Below are 8,400 nucleotides of genomic sequence, written 5' to 3'. Positions count from 1 at the left end.
CACCTGGGATACGTGGGTAACACTCTCTGTTGCTTCCTAGAGCAAGCAGAGTGCCACACTGCTTTAGAAAGTCAGCTACAGGGCAGATCTGAAGGGCTTCATCAGGACTGTTTGCAGGTACAATAGGAAAAATATCGCGGCCAGGCATCATTTGGATTTTAAATTCTCTTTTTAAATTAACTTATTTTTAAATAGAAGTATAGTTGATTTACAATGTTTCAGGTATACAGCAAAGTGATTTAGTTTTATATATATATAAAATATATATTATTTTCCAGATTCTTATCCATTATAGATTATTACAAGATATTGACTATAGTTCCCTGTACTATACAGGAGGTCCTTGTTGTTTATCCATTTTATATACAGTAGTGTATATCTGTTGATCCCACATTTTAAATTTATCTCTCCCCTCCCCTTTCCCTTTTGGTAACCCTGAGTTTGTTTTCTATGTCTGTGCGGATTTTAAATTCTAAATCACTACATGAAATATATGGTCTGGCTTAGGCTACTCAACTAGACACGTTGGCCTGGTTTCCCCGCTCCAGGGTTCTCTCCTAATAACCAACAGGAAAAAAAATTAAAAAGCAGGCCTTTTTCAGAGTTGCAAGTCACTTTGCTGTAAACATCGGTCTGAGGTTAGAATATTGAATTCCATGAATATCAACAATCTGTCTTACCCCATTAATCACAGGTTTACAGTCCCCCCAGTCTCAGGAGCCGTGGGGCCGTCACTGATAATTCTCTGTCAAAGAGCAGTGTAACCATCTAGACGTGTGCTTGAAGAGCAATTTTCCCCCTTGTTGATGTTACGTAGGAAATGATTATTAGAAAATGTTGGCTCATGGGGTGCCTTGGAGGTTTGGGGAGGAGGCCTCACGCTGGGGAGGGTTGAGACGTGGGTGACACACAGGGCCCTTAGACAGGGCTCTGCAAACCCAAAGAGGTTCAGCAACTTATTGGGTTGGGTCTCCTGGGGGACCTATTCCAGAGCAGGGATACGAATCATCCTCAAATCCACACCCTCTCCCCGGGCACTAAAATAACGCACTTGAATTATGCTGTCAAGAGACAGGCGTTGGTTCAATTCTGGTTCCCCAAACTCTAAGGTAATGTTCCTCTTCCCTGGTGGGAAAGTACATTTGATGAACTTAAAAGCCACGTTTCTTAAGTCTGGTCTCCCTGTGGGATCCCCAGCCAGCTCCACCCTGTTCTTTGGGGTCCTTGGAAATACCCAAGACAATGCAGGTTGGGAACATGTCTCCTTGGGAACAAAGCCTGACTCCAAATGGGGAGTCCAGGTCTGTGTTCAAGTTCCCCCAGGTCAGCACAGTTCTTTTCTGCATTCACATATGAATCTTCCATTTAACAGTCTGTGTTATGTGTCAAGAAGGATGCTTGATTCTCCAAGTTAGGCATACATGCTCTGTGTGGGGCTTTAACATGTGGCCAAGGGTGGCAGGCATCAGGGAACTTCCAACGGTACCTAAGCCAAGCAGAGCTAGAGACCAAGGACACGGTTTTCAGTTTGGATACAGTAATCATTCGGGGAAGGAAAACGATTGCACCTCTGACTTTGGTGTCCTTAAGATTACAAAACTACCAGAAAAACCCAATCCTAGAATCTAAACCAGATGTGGTCCCCCCCACCCCCCCTTTTCCTTGGCCATCACTGAGGAGAGAAGCTGGGGTGGAGTTACTTTGGTTAGTTCCCTTCAAAAAAAGTAATTCTAAAGTCACTTCCAGGGTGTTACCCTGAATACTTGGGTGACTTGTGGTTGCTGTGATAGGCAAGATAATTTCCCACCAAGGATATCCACATCGTAATCTCCAGAACCTGGGAATATGTCGTATTATTTGGCAAGGGTCAGTTAAGGCTGCTAACCAGCTGACCTTATAATATAACAAGATTATTGTGGGTTATCCAGGTGGACACAAGTGTAATCACAGAGGTCCTTTAATGTAGAGGACAGAGGCAGAGGTTCAGTGCCAGAGTGATGGGGTGTGAGAAGGACTACCGGCCACTGCTGGCTTTGCTGATGGAAGAAGGGACCATAAGCCAAGGATGCAAGTGGAGAGAAAGCTAGAAGCTGGAAAAGGCAAGGAAATGGAGACCCATCTCTGGCCTCCAGAACTGTAAGATAATAAATTGGTGCTGTTTGAAGTCGCTCGGTTTCTGGTAATTTATGGCAGCAGCAGTAGGAAATGAACACAGTTGCCTCAGTATTTTCCTGTAATGGACGCGAGTTCCAGGAGAACTGGTTTTGCTGTTCTCAGAATCATGGCAAGTCAAGCGGGAACAGAGGTTCGGGGCAGCGGTTGGCTACGCCCAAGCACGTGTGTAAAAGCAGGAAAGGATGGGTTTGAGGCAGCAGATGGGTAAGCGGTCTTGTCTCCCTGCCTGCCTCCTGCTGCGGCTTGTGAGGACAGGATGCTCTCTCCCCAGTTCTTTTGAAAGGTGGCCATCCTGAACAAAGGGGCCATTGATTCTTCAGAAGCAGCCCTGCAATCTTCTTAGAGTAGAATGGTTTCCATTTTTCCAAATGCCTCTTTTAAAAAAATTATTTAAAAAAAGTTATTGTATTATTTAATTATTTTATTTTGGCAGTGGGGGAGGTAATTAGGTTTATTTATTTTTAGAGGAGGTACTGGGGATTGAACCCAGGACCTCGTGGATGCTAAGTATGCACTCTACCACTTGAGCTATAATCTCCCTCCCACAAAAATTCATTTAATATGGAACCTTGCTTTGTTGGAAAGATCCCTAAGTTTCAGACGTCTGGTCCCAGTGGTAGCAAAGCATCTCCGCTATAGTGTCTGTCAATTTCCATGGTGTCAATGCTTCCACCGGGGCTGATGTCAAGCTACCAACTCAGAGTCCCTGAATGCGGAGGTGGGACAAGATGTCCACCGTCCAGATCGGGCAGGCTCCAGCACACCCCGCAGTGTCCAGACTTCCCAAAAGGGCTGTTGACGTGGAGGGGCCCCGAGTTTTCAGAAAGCACAGCACACTTAACAGCGGTTTGACCCTCCCTGTAAACAGTGCTGTGGAGTCTTTCGCAGAAGTTATGCCTGCTTTACAGCAGATCCTGTAACTCAATTCCTGTAACATGGCCCTGTGGCAGCTTCTCGGGACCAAGGAGAATTTTGAAGGGCCAGAGAGTAGACTCACAAGCAGCTGTGAGCTGATTCAAGACACTGGTCACCAGTGGTCAAACCCAGTTTCAACTCCAGTATGGGCTTTCGAGAATTCTTTTTTCCTTTTTACAGTTATTCTTCAGTCTAGTCTGACTTTAGAAGGTTATTTGAAGACCACCGAAACCTGAAGCCATCCATCTCAGGAAAATTATTAAGAGACTCTGATCACATTAGCAAGTCTCATTTTAGAGCCGTCACACCTGAGAGGACTAGGCAGTCTCGTTCCTATCACTGACTCTACGAGGTATATTAATCAATAATTCAGCAAGAAATGCTTACACCAGTGTGTGGGATTTTAACACACGTATAGGTGATGTCATACGTACTTAATATTGACTGTAGACTTTCAATCAGGTGTATGAGAAACGGAGGGAGAGTACCCACCTCATCGGACTGTTAGAGGAAGCAAGTTAATATTTGTTAAGCACTTAGACTCACAGTAGGTGCTTTAGAAGTGTTTGCTGTTTGTTAAACAAATACAGACTAATACATATGACTTTAAAAACTTGAGAACTTAAGAAATCTTTCACTTGGGAGACTTAAATATCACTCAAAGCTAAAAACACAAATCACAGCATAACCAATGCAACTGTCTTTGCAGTTTTTTTTACCAAAGCTTTTTTTTCTTTTTTGTTTCATTGAAACTGGACCCTGGCAGTGACTCTGTCCTCTGAGTTGGGCTCCTGGGGCCACATGATCACTGCAGCCCGTCCGCGTAAGCTCTGGCCGTTACAGTTTATGAGACGCCCCGTGCAGCTGCTCTTGGATGATTTAGATGGCCTTGGCGCCTTCCCTTCCAAACGTGGGCACCAGGAGGCTGCCACGTGCAACAGCACTTTCTCATTTGCACAACCACAGCACAAACTTAAGTGAAGAGGCCCCTTCCCTGCAGGCTCCGTGTTCCTCTCCAGATTCATTCCAAAGGGCCAGGTGATGGTCTGGCCTCAGCAGGCCCTGCTCGCTGGGTTCAGGATTATAAATCAGGGAGCTCCCGGTGATGGGCCCAGAGGCCGGAAGACATCTGTCTGCCAGGGGGGAGTAGGAGGTGCTAGCAGCCACTGGGCTGACTACAAACTCTTAAGCTCCCAGGAGCAGGAAGCCTGGGATAAAAGGAAAGGCGAAAATTAAAGATGCTGGAGCTACATTTTCCAGAGCACATCTTCATCCCATTGTGAATTGATCTGCAGCCCTGGATTTCATCAACCGCATAATACTCAGAGTCAGCCAGGAGAGACAGCCTGACATCTCAGACTCACCAACAATTAGGAGGCTCGATCGGAGAGGCCTGCCCCGCCTCACGTCAGAGCTCGGAGGGCACGTGCGTCCAGACAGACGCACGCAGAAAACGTCCTTGCCTAGAAATTGAATCCAGTTCCTTTTTCTTGTGTTTGTTTTGCCATCCACCGCTGGAAGGGAAAGTTGGTGTAGGAAGGCAATAATTCTCCAAGGCACACCGCTTCGATTAAGAGATAGAGAAGCCCAGAGAGGCCCAAGAGTTTCAAGAGGAGCCAACCGCAGATTAATGGATGCTGAAGAATGCCGCACTGGAAGCCGGGAACTGCTGATTTATGTCTGTTCACATATTCCGAAGCATTTAACTCACAGGCATTCCTTAATCATAGCACGATTACACGACCACTCTCATTTAGGGGGATGGGGCTGAGAGGGTCTGTTTATTTGGTTGAGCTTTAATAACTTAGCTCTTTATTACAATGTTCTTGGTGAAAGCATTTTTATAAACTGAGAACAGTTTCCATCCAAGATATCCCCTCTGTGTCTCCTTTCTCTAGTCTCATATGAATCTTCCTTGGCTATTCTTAATAAGCAAAATATTTCCTTCTTCTTGAGCCTGAAATTGTCCAGGCTCCGTGCACTCCAATCTCAGGTGCGTGGTACTCAGGGTGGTTTGAGCAAAATCAGCTCGGCCACTTAGTTCAAGGAAGAAGGAAGGAGGGAAATCGATGTATCCCCTAAAATAAGCCCAGGTCATTTATTACCTTTTTCACTCATTTGTTTCACTTGGAGGACATTTTCTTAGCACCTTCCATGTGGCAGCTCGATGCTAAACAGGAGAGAGTTGGAAAGAAATAAGCTTCCTCCCTTTCACTAGAGCTCACAGTCTACCAGGGGAGGCAGATGAGAAAACCTGTAATAACGGTGGAGTGAGAGGCCTTGGGGAGAGGCAACTAGGACATGCTCCCAGGGCTAGAGGACCCTGGAGCTGCAGACTGGGGGACAAGTGGGAGTTTAGCGAGTGGAGAGGTGAGCCCGCTTGGACCCGTGAGGGAACGCAGCCTCTCCAAGGAACTGCAGGCAGTCTGGCTGGGTGGGGCACGGGGCGGTGGGAATGGGGCTGCTGAGGTAGATGAAGGGTCCATGAGCATGCGGGCAACATGGATGGGCTGCTCCCAACCCTCTTCAAAAAAGACCTTGCTGCCTGACCTTTCCAGCTGAGGTCACACTGTTCTTGGTGTTCCCCCAGCCAATGATTGAGCAAGAAGGTGGCACAAAGTCCCAGGCATTGCCACCCGCCGTGGGACTCCTCTAATGGGCAGTCTGTGCTCAGGACTCCCCTCGGCACTCCCCTAGGGCCCCTGGCACAGGTTGGGGGGAGTTTGATCATAGTGGCCACTCATATGCCTTTGACAGATGACAACACAAAACTTCAAAATCCCAATACATGGAACAATGGTGGGGGGATCCATCTTTCTACACCCCCTTTCCTCTTCTCACAAACATACCTTCCCTATAATTCCTTTTAAAATTCACACTGGGGCTGTGTCACTATGGTGCTACTGGACAAGCCATTTTATGGAATTGACTGTCATTTGAATCCAGTGACCAATCAGCCTCCTCAGGTAATCAATTTGATTTTGTTTACTGCTGAATTAAGTGGTTCTGAATTTACTGGTGTTCTGCTGTCGTATAGACCTGAAGTTGTATCAGTATGTGAAAGCCATTTACATCAGTAAACTACAAGTAATACGGCATTTACAATATAGAGACAGCAAATTATTTTATTTCAGAGGTTCCAGATAGCAAGCCAACTTACTCTAAAAATTGGTAACTAGAGGAAAAGTGTTAGGCCACACATCAGGGTTATAAAATAGCCTCAATTTTGAGGAAAACCCTTCATTATGAAAGAATGCTAGCTAGTAAATATCAAATAAGTGATCAAATTAGAAAACCACCATTTTGTAACCTTGAATGAAATAAGGGATTTGGTCAAGGATTGTTGACGGATGTTGGAAGTATTCGGGGAAGAGGTGATGGGGGGCCTGGTGATCCACAGATGACTTACTAGTCATAAGAGTGGACAGATTATAATGGAGAGAGATCCGTGGGCACCCTCTTAACACAGGCATCAAAATTCATATCACTGAGAGTGGGGTGACCTGGCACTGGTGGGATATAATATGAATACACAGCATCAACAGTGAAGGTTTCTTGGCAAAAAAATATTTAACCTGAAATTAACCAACCCTTAAGCTCTAACAGCCAGGGGACAGGAAGTAACAGGGGATAACGGATTGCCAGTGGAGACAGTGAATGGGAGAATATATTTTTACATTTTAGAGCTGCTTACTCACATACATACTAACGTAGTGTCATTACTACGTTACTGTAGTAACATCTGTAATTTATTTTGAATTACAACACCTACACAACAGATTGCCACAAATACGGCATAATATTAACACCTGTTAAATCTGGACGGTGAGTATGTGGTCATTCATTATACTCCATTCTCTTCTTTTTCTGTATGTTTGAAAATTTTAACAATATAAAATAAAAGAGGTAGATGCTGGAAGACAAAACATTTTAAGATGAAAGCTTCTAGAGAATACACCCACTTGTTACCATGTATTTTAATGGCTCTGTGTAGAAAGCCGCATATTCTCAGGGGTTTTGTGGAAACGATGATGTTACTGGCCCAGACCAGAAACAATTCAAGTTGGAAAAATAAGCCATTCAGCCCTGTAGCACTCTTACTGCAGTATACTAATGAAAGTAATTATGTCAAGCGTGGTTAAAATTATGCAAGGTGGTACAATTAAAGTGCTTTTAAAACTTTCTCCTGGATCTCTTATAACGGAGAGCTCATTCAGTGTATCGCAGAGGTTTGCGAACTGTTGTTCTGTCCTGCTCTTTGTCCACGACATGGTCGATGGCGTTCAGGGTGGCGTAAAAGAGCCCCAGAGCACGGGTCCTTCAGTGTTCAGGGACAAGCGGTATCATTCTTACTCGACTGAAGGTTATGGACCCCGGGCTCAGAGCAGGCCTTCAGCTTGGACGGCTTCCAGCGGCGAAGGAGTGAACTTCAGACCCAACCGCAGGCTGAAAAGGTGGAGATTCTTGGAGTGGAATGCTTCTTGGAGCTGAAGAGCATACCGTTACGTCCAGGTACCCTGATTGATGTAGAAGGGTCCTGCCAAATTCCATTCTCCAGACTGGAGATTCCAGGATGGTGCTGGTACTGGTGAGTGACATTTTCTTGGACTGTCACCAGGAGATATGAAGTACTCTCCCCATCTCTACGTTTCTAAGGTATGAAGGGTGAGGGTCATCATAGAGGACATTTAAATTATCTTAAAAACATCGCTGTGGATTTAACTGGGAAGAATGTGCAAAGGATGGATGGAGCCCGTCGGGATCGTCTCAGGGACTCCTTCCTCCCTCAGTGAAATCAGATACAGCAGCGGGATTGCCAAGTTGAGTCTGCGCTGAAGCACAACAGGCTTTGTTTTACAAGCGTCTCTTTATGATTCTGTAATCGGCCGCGTGCAGGGGAACCTCGCGCAGTTCTGGAGCCGACGCTCTCCGGGATTGTTACCCCGGGCAGTAAAAGCCCCTAGTGGGGTTGAGTTTGTTTTGTTTGGGGGTCACTATGTAATTCCAGCCCTGGCGTCGTCTGCATCTATGCAGGGAGCTTGTGTGCTTGTGAACTGGATGTGCTCCCCAAATGGCAGGGAGCACCCCAGGGGTGCACCATGCAGCCTCCTAACTTGGCTTGATGTGGCCCATTGCACATGGCGCCGTGGGCAGCCTGCCCTCCGCAGAGGCCGGGCTTGTGCCGCTTCTCCAGCCAGGGCAGTGCCCCCACCCTCCACCCTGACACACAGCTCCTCATGGTGACCGAGGATAGAAGAGGAGATCTTTGCCTTCCTAGCGCCTCACTTAGTCAGCTGACACAGAGATTTA

Source organism: Camelus bactrianus, chromosome 1, assembly GCF_048773025.1.
Source record: "Camelus bactrianus isolate YW-2024 breed Bactrian camel chromosome 1, ASM4877302v1, whole genome shotgun sequence".
In the NCBI taxonomy this organism is placed as follows: domain Eukaryota; kingdom Metazoa; phylum Chordata; class Mammalia; order Artiodactyla; family Camelidae; genus Camelus; species Camelus bactrianus.
This window is presented reverse-complemented; position numbering follows the sequence as displayed.